Source organism: Caloenas nicobarica, chromosome 4, assembly GCF_036013445.1.
Source record: "Caloenas nicobarica isolate bCalNic1 chromosome 4, bCalNic1.hap1, whole genome shotgun sequence".
NCBI classification, from domain to species: domain Eukaryota; kingdom Metazoa; phylum Chordata; class Aves; order Columbiformes; family Columbidae; genus Caloenas; species Caloenas nicobarica.
Genome location: NC_088248.1, coordinates 70,634,696 through 70,651,037, shown reverse-complemented (window position 1 = coordinate 70,651,037; position 16,342 = coordinate 70,634,696). Strand labels below are relative to the sequence as shown.

The 16,342-nt window shown below is 41.3% G+C and overlaps 1 protein-coding gene across 1 annotated transcript in view; it reads left to right on the top strand.

Moving 5' to 3' along the window:
* The window catches only part of NSD2 (nuclear receptor binding SET domain protein 2), a 102,490-nt gene that overhangs the window by 1,023 nt on the left and 85,125 nt on the right, over positions 1-16,342 (top strand). The gene's annotated exons all lie outside the window — the stretch shown is intronic.

Sequence of the window (16,342 nt, the reverse complement as noted above, 5' to 3'; positions counted from 1 at the left end):
GTTGGAACTGTTTCTCGACAAGATGGCTGACAGCCTGTCAACAAGATGGCTGCCTCAAGGACAGGGCTCAAAAGTGACAAAGATACTCTGGTTTCAGACCTTCTGTGTTTCCAGGGGGTATTTGCAATGCCAGGGATTTGTTCACCTGTGCACCCACCTAAGCCCTAAAGAAAACAGGTGCTATTTAACTTTATATGTAAAGGGCAGCAGAAGCTTCAGGTTTGACCCAAAATAGGACTGAAATAGCGTTTCATGGCAGGAAAAAGCAAACGTGGCTGCAGTTATCTTTTCGTGCTTGATACTTGGCAAATAGAGGAATTTAATCAGTAATATTTCAAAGGTCGTTTATGTATGCAAAGAAAATCCCAGGGTTTCTCCTTAGCATGAAAAAATTTAGATTTCTACTCTCTGTATTTTTAATTCAAAAGAATATGTGAAGATAGAATATTCAATTGACCAAATCTTAAAAAGAAAATCAAGACACCCTTTTCTTACATATTTTGACTGTGTTGGCTACAGAAACACTAGTGGTGTTTAAATTTAGCAACTCTTAAAAAAATAATAGGTATTATTATTTATGTATTTATTATTAGAGCTACTTTTAAAGTGTTAGGTTCCCAAATGTATTGCAAGATTTCTAGGCAGCTGTGTTCTCTTTATGAGTATTTCAATATGTAGTACATTTAAATGGTTAGAATTGTTTAAAATGTACAACTTAACAGTAGTGCTTTATGTTAATATGGCAATCATAAAAAAAATAAAACCAAACAACAACAAAACATCTTCCCAATCTACACATTTCTCTCACTAGACTGGGTTTGTAACCTTCTCGTTATTCTTTTTTCTTTCTGCTTGGCTGATAACAAAACCAAATGAAATGAGGCAACTAATGGCAGTTCCTCTAACAAAGCTGCTTAATTACGTAGAAACATTATATGAAGCCTATACAAGAAGAATAATATGCTCTCAAGTCATTAAACTATTGACAAGAGGTTTCAGGCAGCAAACAGATGATTACAGAGGTCTCGATACGTTTATGCAGACAAGTAACCAGACTTTCAATAGTTTCATTAAATTCATTAGTATTCAGGGTGGCAGACAATGTACACGCATGAGCCTTTTCAGAGCTGAATCCGTTATGTGTTTGTATGGTCTTTTGTTCCAGATTTGTTTATACCTGGAAGTTACATGGTTTTTTTCTACTAATATATTAAAAGGAACAATAATGCACTCTGTGAAAATTTCCTAAATGGATACAGTTTCGAAATACTAATTGATTTTACGCATTTACCAAGCATTGTGAAATAACACTTAAGAAAAGACGAAGTATTAACAATTTTCAAGTGCCAATTGCTCCCAGATGAAGAGGCCTCGTGACTGTAGGTGATACATCGGCCTTCCACGCAGGTCAATTTTTTGCTTTTAAAAAAAGCATCTTTAAGTCCCTTCAGACCAACAGTCTACAGGTTCACAAAGAAAACACTCATCCCCAGAATAAACACAACAAGCGTGGTTACCTGGGGTTTATATTTTAAACCTTAAGCTGCTACGGCCATTTTAGACCCAATTCTTAAAGCAACCATGTTGTTTGGAAAAGTTGTCAGCCATCTTGTTGAAAATCCTGTGTTTCTAGCAGGAACAGGGTGAGAGACTAAAAGGAAGTAATACAAACCCTTCTTTCTAGATGGATTTAAGGAGGAGCTGAGAATTATTAAAATAAATTAATATTTAAACAAAATTAGGATTAGTATTTAGTATTAAACATAATTTTTTCTCCTGAATGTTAAATAGAAGCAAAAGCAAGGTGGGAGTTGTATAAACAGTTATGAAACAAACTCCAAATAACCAGAAATTGTGATGCCTGTTATAGTCTGTGGGAATATCGAAACATGTATTTTCCTAATATTTGAGCACAGCCCAATGATATGTCTAAAAGAGATATGTGCATAAGACCTATAAAAGCACAGGATATGCCGACATCTGTGCATTACTTGCATAGATGTGAAAAAGGAGCAGAGGAACCGATCATTCTCGTCGAGGAAGTTTAGAAATCTGCCTAGAAATTGGAGCAAAAATGTCAGTATGAATAGGGGGCAAACCTGTAAAGTAACTGGCTATACGTGCAGTATTCTCTTTCAGAAAATCTCTACTTCACAGCACCACAGATTTCATAGAATAAATAGTTATATGAAACTCTCATCTGATGTCCCTTATTCCCTCTTCAGCATCTAACCAGCCCCGGTGGGTGGTAGGCAGATATATATGGGGAGCAGGATTCCTCTGTGGACTGCCAAAAATACCTGTGCAGCTGGAGGGGACACCACGGTTGTCACCCCTTCCCCTGAGGACGTGTCCCAGGAAGCCCTTCCTAGATCTGTTGGTTTTTTGGAGGATGGATAACAGGAGCCCTACTCCCAGCTTCAGACATGTGGTCAGTTACCCTGTGGCTTGTGAAAGTGGCCGTGTGGCAATTCCGAATCGGTGACACTCCCGCCAGAGCCACCACGTTCATACACGGGCACGGCCTCCGTTCCTCTGGACACACAGGTGACAAGCCGAGGTGGCAGCGGAGGCAGCAAGGGGCTGGGGAGGTAAAATTCGGTGGGTGGAGGGGACGGAGGCGAGATGCTTGATGCTCGGGGCTGTAAGCAGGAGGAGGTGGGAGCATAATTAAGTGTTTGATGAGACGGGAGACAAGTTTGCCGTTTCTCTGCTGCAGCATCACGTCTGTGTACATGGTGTGACTCTATAAGCTACGTCCACATACAGTATTTAAAAGTAGGATTATGCTTTTAGTCTATCGAATCTGTTTCCATGGCAATCTGCAGGTTGTCTCGTTCAATAGGTTTAACAATATGGGATTAACCTCATCTTTATTCACCACTGTTCAGTGTAAACCTAAAGAAAGGATAAAAAAAAATGACATTACTGTGTAGCAAGTTGCATTAAGTTTCCACTCAAGGGAGAAAACCAACGGATTATTAGTAGTTCTTTAAAAAAATACTCCCATTCCTCATCACAGATTTTTAGGAGAGACTTGGGATACTGAAGCCTGTTGCTCTGCAAATGTCAGAACCCGAAGGTAAAAGTTCGAGTGGTCGTGGGATTACAAACTTGCTCTGTATGTACGTCCAGGTCACAAGTTCACGCCTGTCTATAATATGCCAAAACCAAGCGGCAGCGGCTTCACGTTAACGACAGCACAGAAACAATCTGCCCTGGGTGCCTTTTCCAACAATGCGCTGAAAAGCTACTCAGAGATTTCCATGACAGTAATAACGTGCTGTAAACAGTCATTCCACAGCCAAGGATAATTACCTGCTCAAATTCTAGTCAAAGAGTGGTATTTTAAAAGATTGCATAGGCTTGACCCAAATTAGCAATACAAAATAACCTATTAGGTTGTCATTAATTGAATTTGACATGCAGGCAGATGAGGAGAACACAGCTGGTAGAGTACAAACAGATAATTTTGAAAATCTTTTCAAATTGAGGAAAAAGTAGCATTTGCAGTACATTGTGAAAAATCACACAGATTCTAGTTTTAACCAGCAGATGGAGCTTATGTGAAACAAACAGGCGGAAAAGATGCATAATCATCGCCCAAAGCGGAGTTTTGGGGCGCTGATGTCAACAGGGCTGGAGGAGGACATGGGGAAAAAGCGAGAAGGTTCTGGCCAAGGCAGGATCCAGCAGAGGAGGGGGGGCAGGCAGCGTGCAGGCTGCACGCAGAGCAAAAAGGGCAAAATGTCGCTATAATGAGTAAATTGATTTAGACGTTGAGAAATCTAAAGGGGAAAAAAAAGACAAAAGGAGTGTCGAGTGTTAAAAATGCACCTGTTAGTTCCAGCTGATATGAGAAGGTCTGAGATTTTGCTGCAAAATCAGCAGTGCTGTATTTAAGATAACCTGTTCTGCCTCCAAATGCATCACTTTGATTTTATGAATGACAGGCTCTAAAAATATGTATTTAGGGTTATTCTTTGCCTCCAGAGTTTTTTTTTTGAGTCTGTAAGGTTCGCGAGTTCCTGTCTGCAATTAGAAATGCAGAAAGCCGACAATCTTATGCCATCATCTGCCTCTCAGAGTTAGGTCTCTAGGAAAACACCAAATGTTGTGTTACTGTCAATAAAAGCCCTAAATCTGCCACTGCCGATTTTATAAACCCATCAAGAAGTGCAAGAAGCGACCAGGGAAGCTCTCCACTCACCCCATCCCGGATTGTGTAGCCCTGGTCCTGCACTCCTTATATACATCCAAATTCCTGCTGAGGTCAGCCGGTATTATAGAAGAGCTGGAAAAATAGGAGGCCCCTGCAAACCAGGGTTACTTTTCAATTTGTGCCCGTTAAAGCAACGGCAGAGGGTCAGCACACCATTTTAGGACAATGGCTACTTCCAAGGACCATTTTAGTGGCAATAACATAATTTTCTGTAGCAATTTGGCAAGGCTGAGGCTGCTTGCCATGAGCCCTGGTTAAGAGGGGACAGGATTACGGCCAGCACGTGCACACAGCTGTATGAGTTGGTAGCAGGCAAAATGCTGTCATCCCTTTGCCCCCGAAGCACATTTGGGTTTTGTCTGCCCCTAAGGGGGGAAGCAAAACCAAGCATTTCTGTTAAAAGAACAGATAAGAAAGATGTTGAAGATGGATATGTCGATTTGCTGAAGCCTGACGCTTAAAATTCCTGTGCAGAATTTAACCCTCTTGGGCTTCTGCTGTTGTTACCTCTTTCTTGCTGGTTTTGCTGATGGTATCAGTCCTGGCCCATATTTTTCCCTGACAATCAGCCTGAATGACCCTACCCAAATATGTCTTTCCAACCTTTGAATCGCTCTCTCTTGTTTACCCTTCAGGTTTAAACTTTCTACCTTATGTAATCCAGACCGAGGCTGTAACACAGATCTCACACTTTTTTATCCTGTTCTCCTTGACCTGACTCACGCTCCCGTCTCCCGTGCTGCCGTGCACTGCCCTCCCCATTCCAGCGTGCAAGCCCACAGCCCCTCCTTTATTCAAGTCAAAGAGCTGCTTTTCTCAAGAGGCCTCCCCACAGAGATAATGAAAAGCAGATTAAGAGATTTTAAAAAGGGATTGGTTCCTTTGGAATGGTCAGTGCGCTTTCCCTTTCTACAACCGTCCTCTATACTGTAAATTTTCTAAATCAGTGTTTGTCTGGATGTCTGTGCCCTGACCTCAGCAGGACCTAAGCTGTTGGGCCCCAATCCTACACATGCATATGCATGCCGTGTCCCGTTGCTATCAGTAACATTCACATGAATGGTAAAGGAACAAGCGCAGTTATGTATTTGTAAAAATCAAATCCTGGTGCTTGCCAGATAATATCATAGAAGTGTTGGAAAGCGCTAAAAATTAACATTTTTATCCTTGTGATGCAGAAAGAACGGCAGCCTCCAAGGCAAGTAAAGCTGCAGCTCTATTGACAACACTCCGTTTGCACCTATTTGTAGGTATATGAGAAACTTGAGGGGAAATACCTAGTAAAATGTGATGTGAAGCTATAGAAAAATAACAAAGAGCCATCGGCACAAGTACATCCTGGTGGTGCTTTGCCAGTATCCTGCCTTTTTCTTATGCGGCTGAATTTCAGGCATCAGAGACAGAAGACGCTTTGTCTGGACTTTCCCATGTAATCAGCAACCTCTCTCCTGCCTGCCTTAGGCCTCTATTCACTTTATTACTATTATAGTATCCCCTAGAGACAGACTTAGGAGGCATTCAGCCCCAAACGTCCTGTTACCTTAAAGCGATTAGTTATTTTCTCAGTAATGCATTACATGCTTTAATCCTGGTTACGCGAGTGTGCAAAGTGTGGCCAGCAAGTTATATGTGTATATAAGAAAATATAAAGTTGACATAAAAGAGTTTTACCGTTGGATTTGATCAGTATCCAGGGGAAGTAAAGTCCCCCAGACCAGGCGCTCTCCTCTGAATGCAACTTCAAGAGGGAACTTTGTGTACAAACTGAAGCCTCAGCTGGGGGCTGCAAATATCCAGCAGTTTATTCGCTGGATAGAGCAAGAGGAACTCACTGGGACTAATCTGAGCAACAGGTAGAAGCCATCCAGACTGCTCATCAGTCAGAGTGGCAAGCCCCATACTCATTCCAATACGACATATATCGATCATTTTCTTTTTTAATCACTAATCCAACAGCCGAAAGAGGAAACGCACCCAACAGATATCACCAAAAAGACTCCATTCCCCCTTGGCTCAGCCGGCAGCGCTTTCCTGCCATGCCAAGGCAACAACCTCCTCCCTTTTGCGAGGCCTCTTGTCCCGAGGAGCAGCCACCAAGCTCTCGGGGCGCGGGAAGCGTATTTCATCGTGCCAGCTGGGAACAAGGGCCCTGGGCTCAGTCCCAGCACCTGTGCCTGGTTTTCTTACAGAGCGCGGCCAGCTGCTCTGCCAGGCCCACAAATGTCCTGGGCGCCGCATTTATTTTCATTTCTGTGTGTTGCTTTGGACATGCAGTGCAAATATGTTGCTTATATTTGGATTACCGCAAATACACAATTTTACGTTTACTTTAACCTGGTTTGTGTTAAGGATCATATCGGAGCCATGCCATGGTTTTCGTAATCCTTAAGCCTGGGTTGTTGAACCAGTAGTGCTCAGGACCCCTGTACTGTTTTGGGGGGAATTTGAAGGTGAGCAGGATATAACTGCAGGCCATTTTGGAAACTAGTCACATGGAGTTTGGGAGGAAGAAGTGTTTTTGATGGCTGGTGTTTGTTAGCAAACTTCTCTGGCATTAAGTGTGGCAGCAGAGATTATAGTTGACCCTGAGGATTCACAGGCACTAGATAATTGCTTTGGCTCTGACTTGGTATAGTTCACAACACATTAGACTAGTCATTTCTATCTGTGACACTGAACTATCAACTGCAAACTTCCTGTGTGGAAATAATTATGCATCTTCTCCAAGTTTGCATTACGTACTTATTTATCCAACAGTTCTTATGCAGAGAGGCAAGGCTAGAGTTAAGAGGAGACTGCTGTCACTGCTAATAGCTTGACTCTGAAAAGCTCTCATATCATTCAAAAATCCTAGTATAAACAGGAGCCAGGCTGGGGCTTGCATTCTGTGCTGCAACAGGAAGGGGGTACATAGAGGTCTGGAAAATAATGAAGGTGGGAGGAAAGTAAATAGAAAATGGTTATTATCCCTGCTCATAAATACCATATGAATTCAATCAGTTTATCAGGGAGCAGGGTTTAAAAAAGAACAGAAGGAAATACATTTTCATATGAACTTGTTGCCACGAGATGTTCTAATGCTCTCAAATTGTGCCAAATGGCCTCAAGTTGCACGAAATGGCCTCAAGTTGCACCAGGGAAGGTTCAGACTGGGTATTAGGAAACATTTCGTCATAGAAATGGTAGCAAAGCACTGGAGCAAGGCTGCCCAGGGAAGTGGTGGAGTCACCATCCCTGGAGGGGCTTAAAAGATGTATAGATGAGGCTCTTAGGGACATGGTTTAGTGCCAGAGCTGGTTATGGTTGGACTCAATGATCTTAACGGTCTCCTCCAGCCAAAATGATTCTATGATTCTATTCTATGATTCTAAAACCTAAAAATATAAATAAATAGCTTCAAAAAGAAAATAGACAAATTCAAAGCAGCTAGGCCAAATGAAGTCTGATGCATGCTCATCTAGATGCAATGTCTGGTTTGGAAGTTAGCAAGTCCCTAAACTACTGATTTTCAGAAGCGGGAATGACACAAGTGGGTAAGAGCTCCTTTTCCTAAGCATCCATCACTACTTCCCTTGTTGGTTTCCCCACAGGAAAGGACATGCCTGAGCCTGCTTTGAATTTTAAAAGCCTTCTCCATTCTGCAAACAGAGCTGAGAATAAGAGACCATAAATAATTACCCGTGGGCAGCTAACGAAAACCATAAGATGTGACTTAAGTTGGAACCAAGGAGGTGTTGGAGGTGGACTGAAGGGTCACTGTTGGTGGGTCTCAAGGCACTTGACCTGAGGTGTGCATGGTGGCTATGGCAGTTCAGTTGGTTCTGGACAAGCACAATGCTGTTTCTGCCATCCTTACGACTCCGGGTGTTGCTGTCACCAACAAAAGAACAAACAGGTCAATAGAGTTGGGGATTTTTTGGAGACAAGTGTAATGAAAGCCAGGTCAGAAAGGGAAAAGATTTCAGTCTAGCTGGTAAGTACACAGAACTTCACAGCATGAAACTCCGCCAGGGTAGGGAACTCCCATCTTTTCTGGCTTTCTTACCATAGTGTTTCCTCTTTGGACTTTATTTATAAAGTCCAACGTCTGCCATAATCCACCTGGCAGCAAGTTACAGTCTATCTCCCTCTAGTGGGTAATTACCCATGAAAGCCACAAGGACACGTGCATTAAAAATTTTGCCTTGCACTTTTTTCCCATGGTCTTCTTTCTTCAGGTTGATTTCTTCTTCTTGCTCCATGGTCTTTCTCTCAAATACATTCAGTGTTTTCTTGATACCCTCTAACCATCATGTCTGCTCTTCCTCCATTCCTGTGCTATGTGAGGAGCTGGGCTGTTCGAGGGTTTTCTCTTTGCCTTTGATGTAAGAGGAAGTGAAAGAAGTTGCCCAAGAATGAATTTTAAATGAAATATTCTAGAGATTGGTGGTGTTTCCACAGAGGCACGTGTGAAACCCCCAGTTCACTGGGGACTTAAGAATCTGGGAAACCTTAAATGGGTTCCTGAGGTTCGTAATTGATTTTTTTTTTAATCTGGAGTCACTCAAAGTAAATTTACAGTTGGATTTTCTTATCCTTAAAGTTGATTTATTTGGGTGGAAAATCTTCTGCGTTCTGCTTAGTAGCTTTTTTTTGCTTTGCGTTTGTTGTTCCATTAGAAAAAATATTAACAGCAAACTATATAAGCCAGCTGTGCTATATCTAAAGTTAGCTCTCTAACAGCAACAGTTAACTACCAAACAGTATTCCCAGAGCAAAGCTGACATTAATTGAGAAAGATCGTGCCCTCAAATATGTTGAGACAAGATGCTATAGAAATTGGTTTAACCAGACCATGCCTTTTGTCTATGGAACTGCATTTCTCTCCTTTGCAGGGCATATGGGCTGGATACTATTGCTGTTACTCCGTTGAGATTAATGGAAATATATTAGAGATGAATCTCAAAGGTGTTTCCTTTCTCTGACTACTCTGATTTTTTTGTCTGGTTAAGCACATTTCAAAAAACAAGATGAACAAGGCAATATTTTCCAAATGAAAAATGACAGATCTAGTTGAAAGACATGTTTAGGTCAGGCTTTGATAATAATACATTTCTTGAGTGATAGTAGGCTTTGTATTAATTATTATTAACACAAATAACATTATAAAGATTATCTATTCTCTTTCTGTCTAAAATTTTGAATTATCTAAATAAATCAACAGTAAAGATATTTTGCTCCAGTCCAAGTATTTTCCTGGTTCCTTGAGGCACTGACATTTTTCTCAATTCACTGTGGTAATGCTGTTCCTCAAAAGACACTAATTAGAATCCCAACAGAGTCTTTATTATGGCAAATTTAAGTATCACAATGAGAATGAACGAAATTAAGATACGCTGGAATTTAACAAAGAAAGATCATGGATTATTTGTTCTGAGCAAATTCTTCTCCTACTAACACCTATGCAATCCATATATTTATGTTATTTTGTGAAACAGCGTAATACAAAAATAATTTTGCTATATAGCATATCAGGATTATAAACAGAGTCATTTTACTTACATGGGTAAAAAATACTGTAGCTTTTGCTCCCTTTATAACTGAGATGTCAACATAACTAATTTAATTTCACTGTAATAAAGATGAAATGAATTCCAATCCTTCTCCTATACCCGTAACAACATATTTTTATTCAGCTGAGACATTTCATAAACCTGCTGAAGGTAAGAATTGCAGACGGCATGGAGACAGGATGCAAAGGCAGGGAGAAGGTACTGCAGAAGAAATTTACTGATTTTGTCTCCAGAGCTTTACTTGCATTGATGTACGGGGAAAAAAAGAATCCGGTGACAATTGGCTTTCAAGACCAGCTTGTAGAGCTGACAGTAGGAAAATGTTCTTTTGCTTCCAAATTGAGTATATTTGTTGTAGAATTTGTTAAGACACTTAGACACAAAGAAACAGTGCCACATCATTTTCTTTGTTTAGGTTGGATGAGGGCTTCATTTGGCATTACAGAAACTAGAACAACTGCACTGGGCTGAACCGAAGGCCTGCGAGTCCCTTTATGCAATTTCTGGTCATAGTCAGAAATGAGCGCTTTGGGAAAGAGTACGAGAAACAGGGCGAGCACAGAGTGTTGCTGCCATCAGTCCACTCCGCCTGCAGCAGCGACTGTTTTATTTCATCGCTGCTGATAAACACAGAAGGTAGTCTAGTGGTCTGGGCACAGAGCTGGGAGCTGTGGATCTGCGTGTTTCAGTCCTGCCTCTGTCACCAAGGTTACCTGTGTATTGCTGTGTCCCAGCTCACGTGCATGTGCGCTTGTGGCAAACCTGTCTGCAAGGCTCCGCACTGCAGAGGCGCGCACAGCCCACGCTTGTGTGCCCACGCTCACATCCACGCTGTAGTTGGCCAGGTCTGGTATTGTGGTTTGGAGAGATTTGTTCCTCCCTAATGTTCTGCTTAACATCTGTGATTGTTTCCTGAAGAGCTGCATAATATCCTGGTGTGCTTCTTACTGTGCCCCTTTACCTCTCCCCCCATTCCTTCTGGTTCTTCTATTTTTCACGTGGTTATCATCACCGGTCTTTGTGGTCCTTGTGCTTTGCCTTAAGCTTGTCCTCCCTCAGTGCTTACACTAGAGAACAGCAGGCTCAGTGCACTGTAAAAACTCTGCAAATGTTTTCCCCGACTGTGTAGCCTGAGTCAAGGTCAATCTATCAGGTAGCACGAGGGGCTGAGTCTTTCAAGTGTCCCAGCTGGAGCTGCTGATAAAAAGGTGATGCTGTTGGATTTCCAGTACAACCAGAGAGATAACGTTTAAGCTACCTCCTTGAATATTCCTGTTAAAGATTTTGGTTAAAAATTATGCTCCACCTTACTTCAGGACTACCCTGCAATTCCCAGCAGCATGAGATCACTCTTGAATGGACCCTGAGAAACCGAATCCATCAGCTGCAGGCCCACTTCTGGTGAGCTCACAACTTCACCGTTGCTCCTGAAACTCAGCCACCTCCTCCTCAACTGCCTCCTCCAGTGCAACCATTGTTCCCACCTCCATTGGTCTACTATCCTTCCAGAAACATGACGTGGAGGACTGCGAGCTCCACACAGGGCACTACTCACGATGCAGGCAAGTAGATGAGAAGCTGCCAGAATTCCTCTTTCCAACTTTAAGGTTGCAATGGAGAGCGTTTACCAGTTTGAAGCATGACTTGCCCTGTACAGCTGCTGGGCATGTCCTCCTTTGTGCGAGCTGAATCAAGCGGGCTGGATGGAAGGGCAGATTTGGGGTGTTTCTCCCCAAATCCTTGCGCCTGGGATTGAGCAGAACCCTGGAGAGCTCCTTCTCTTCCTGCCCACGGCCTCCGCAGGGCTGCGCAGAAACTGGAGGAGGCCACATGCAAACTGGGGTTGAGTGGTGACCAAGGATGTCTGACGCGGGGGAGGCTGGTGGGAAGAGCAGAGTCAGGGCAAGGGAAGTGGGTGAGCAACAGGCTGGAATATACAGGCCCTGGTATATCGGCGCATCAGTGGAGGGCTGTGTATAGTCAAAAAATAAATAAATACACATGCTTTAGTTATTTCCCCAGGGTAAAGTGAGTAGGAGTGTGTTCAAAGACTAATATTTGCTTTATACTGTCCTGTGAGCACAGGTTCCATATATGCATTAGTAAGTATTTATAGGTTCTATGTGTGAATGATGCAGGAATTTAGGCAAACACCTGAATAATCAGCAGTGTACACCAAATCCTGTCAGTCTCATCCCAATTCCAAGTTTCCTATTTCTGAGTGTTACAATTTCACAAGCAATTAAAATGGCTCCTTAGCTACGTTATGTTATTATGAGCAACATCACTTGTCAAGTATTTTAGGTATGAAAAGTGATGTTAATTGTTAGGCATTACTACTTAGGTAAAAATTACACCCCAGTGTTAAAAACGCACAACAATATACCATTAACTTGTTTAATATGACAGCTTTAAAAGAGTGATATGTTTTTCTTTCACATTTCTACTACAAGACCTTTTTTTTTTTACTTTGTTCATTAAAATTCTTTCTGCAATAAAGATGATTCAATGATTTTGCAAACCAACTTCGTCCCTAGAATGTTATAATTTGACAATTTCAAGGCTTTTCAACCCAAACCCTTGCATATGTCATATATCGCATTGCAGATTTCATCCAATAGCAGAAAATGAACTCTGAATGCAATATCATCTTATCAGTATTCTAGCACCATAAGCTTTCTTACTGCAAGCAGAGTACTGTTCATTACAATGAAACCGAAAATGGAAGAGCTGAAGGGTTGATTTATATGGCCTTCAGTCAGGAATGTTCTAATTCTGACATAATCTCTCCGACTGAAATCCTAAACACTGTATAATTTTGATTTATTACCGTTAAAAGAAAGAGCTTAGGTCTGTAGATGAACAGAATACCTAGCGTGAAAAAGAGCAGTGCGACAGCTCAGGAAGACTGCAAGAAAATGCAGATGTATCATGTGACTTTATTCCAAACATTGTCTCAGCCAGCAAATCCGTGAACGGAGCCGAAAGCAACTGGAAAAACATCATGCGGATGCTCTCACAAATCCACTCCGCCACTCAGAAATGTCTCTTGATTATGTGCATTTTTATAGCAAAGATAAGAGCGTGTTAATAAGTTAAAGCATGAACCAACCTATTCACTAGAAGTTGGCAGGAGATGTTTATTAAAACAGCTCATTTACGGCAAAAGAGAGCCATAGCTCGATTCCTGATACACTACACAAAAGGCTGCTTTACCAGGCAACTCTGTTTTCCTCCTGCACCAGCAGTATAACCTTTTCTATGTTACTCTGTACCAAAATCTGCCCGTCATGGGGGTCTGGGGAAGGTTTATCTGTGGTGCAATGGTACCTTGGACGTGTCTCTGCCTGCTGGCAGGTGAAACCTGGAGCAGTCCTACGGTGTGCTACTTAAAAATAATACTTGATCTCTTTCAAGCAAAGTAGCTGGAGCTAAATCAAATAGAATCTTTTTGGATTGAAAGGTGAATTAGGCTGGTTGTGCTGCTGCTTGGATTTTTTTTGGTGAGGGAAAGATAGCAATTAGAAGAAGGGACATACACAAACTATTCACAAACAACTGGTTGATAAATGTACATTAAAAGCCCAGTGAACACAGTTTTACTACCCGCCAGAGCTGAAATCAACAGGTCATTTCATTCTAAGCAGACTAAGAAACAGAAATTTTCCCCCCACCTGCACTTTTTTCCTGCTCTTAGTGTTGGGTGAAATGAATGTTTGCCTCCTTCCCTCCCACATGCCCAGCCCACAGTTCCCATTTAGCCATTTCCCAGTCCTGTTTTGGACAAACCTTTATCTTATCACCCTTGTCTTCCAAATCCTTCTTCTCTAGAGCACTTCACAGCCTCCTCTCACAAAATCTACCTTTTACAAGTGGTACCTAATCAATCTTACTTTATCCTGGCCAGAGGACGGATGGTTTTATTTTAGGAAAAAAAAAAATCTTTTTATTCAGTGCATTTTGTGTCTGGTATGAATACTTTAATTATAGCAGATGGTAGTCTCTTGTATGCAGGAACATTTGTCTGCTTCACAGTATTGCACAATGCTAATCCAAGCATATTATTCTCACCTATGAATGGGCCTGTTCCTTATTACTCCCAATGATCAAACATTACACAATTCCTCCAGTACTTTTTACTTACAGACTGTCTGAACTACAGCTACTGCAGCTGCTGTAAAAGTGCTACAGCCTCAGAGAGATTATTCCTTCCTTCCTGAATACGTTAGAGTGGATATACCAGGAACTAAATTTGTGCTTAGGGCATAGCAGGAAGTCCCTGATTCTTTTTATGTAGTTGTAGAAAGGAAAAATAAAAGAGAAAAAACCAAAACAAAACAAATTTGGGTGGAATCAAATTTAGGACACTTATGCTCTCAGCTATATGGACACAGTTTTCAAGAGTAATAAAAAAAATTATATCAGTAACTGTTTTTTACTAGAATGATATGAAGGCCTATAAGCAGTGGACAAAAGAAAACAAAAACTACTGCATATTATTTTTATAATCAATTAGCATAATAGTCATATATGGTGCATATCGACATATGAATACAATACAGACAATATTTGATTCTTTGGACTAGAAAACTTAATGTAAAGCCCAGTTCTGCAAACCAATCCTGGCATGCTCAATTTTCAGCATGAGCTGTTTATTGAATTCTCAAATGAATGTATTTATCTGTTGGAAAATCAAAATGGCAAATGAAGTAATATAGTCTTAGATTTCCCAGTGCTGAATTCATCAGCAGAGTCAGTTCAGCACTCGCTTTCCAACATAATGACAGATGATCATAAAAGCTTAACAGCATTTTGGTACACAGGTAAAGCAGATCAGGACGGGCATGAAGAGCAGCACTGTATCTTCTTCAACCCACGGCAAATCATTAAGTATGAGAGATTAAGAACTAGACTTTATTAGGATGGTTATCATTACCCTCAACAACAACTATAAAAAGCTCCAAGTCAAATGGTTCTGACTCACTTGTTGAAGGGTACGAGCATCTGTGGAGGAAATTCTGGGTTATGGGCTGTCCCCGGTGGCTAATCCCTGCGGAACAGGTGCGCAGCAGTGTGCCAGTCCCACGTTGCAGCGGGGCCAGCGGCCAGAGATCCAGCTCAGAAAAGAGATGCCCATTTGGAAAAGAGGTGGAAAAAAACAAAGGGCATTGCCTGTCTTGGCATCTTTCCTGAGTGGCTTCCTCTGGTGAAGTTGTGGTGCCCTGGTAGAATTGGGAAGCCTTTCTCTTGGTAAGTGCACATCAGTGGTAACACCCTACTTGTCCCTCCCCAATACCAAGTTCTCCTGGGCCGCAGCAGCAACACTTGGGTCAAGTACTTTTGCAGCCAGTGTTTGTAACTGTAAAATCAACAGATTCTCTATAAATTGGTGACTGTTAACATTTAAAAATATCACTAGAATGCATAAGTAGCAGATCAGTCTAACCTAAGGTTGAAGAACATTTATTGAGCCCTTTCAGGACAGAAGGCAGAAATATTGCAAAATTGACTTCCAAATGCATGAACAAGGAATACAGACTCAAAATCTCTACACTGGCAGATGCCAAACCCAGCGTCATTTGATCTGCAGTAGCACTTGGGTGGCTGAATAGGTCAGCTGAAGCAGAAGGAAACCCTTCTCAAAAATTATTGCTCTTGTTCAACTAGTCCAAACTGGTGGCTTCTGAATAAGAGAAAACACATTTTCTTACATTATAAATAATATAAATAAAATAATATAAAGTCTTTTCACTGCTTCAGTTACACCTATTAAAAATTACATGTTACAGAGGCAGAGAGGATCCTGTTGTCGGACCTGCACTAGACAGACTGAAAGACTTTTGGAAGGGATTTTATTTTTTAGTCTGAAATACAACATACCTTTCAGTACAATATTTCTGCCTGAATAAAGTAATTCCATTGATGGAGAGTCTATCAGTCATAGCTTGATTATGATTATAATTTATTGTAAACTCACCGCATTCTTTATTTACCTGTAAAAATATTAATACTAATAATTATTAAACTTGAGAACAAGGCAAAAAAAGAGAAAGAAAAAAAAGAGGGAAATGAAGCTCATTAAATGTCTGGCTCCTATTGATTGCCAATTGCTGCTAGTGTTAAATTAAGAGGTTATTTTATTGTCCTCTGCAGCCAAGCTCAGCCATACTCCATTCAATAACCAACAATTTAGGTCTTTGAGTTTAATAATAATTATAATAAAAGTATTCCCCACTTTCTGGCATGCTGTGTTTATTTTAGGATATTAACACAGCAATCCAAACACAACACGTAAGACTCCCTCAGGGCTTTCTGTCTCACATCCCAGACCTTCTGTTTCTTTATAAGCTTTAACAGCCACAGTTATAAGAGATATAAATAGTCCAAAGCACCAGAGAATCTCTCTTCCCTGACAGAAACTTTATTTACAGGCTGTGCAAACCCAAGCAGGTCAAATAGTCCCTTGCTGGCAGGTTAATAAGGCCCACCTGCCAAATAAACCCACCAGTGAACTCCACAGGGTCTACATAAATCCAAAAAGCTTGGACAAGAGATGATTTTCTCCCTA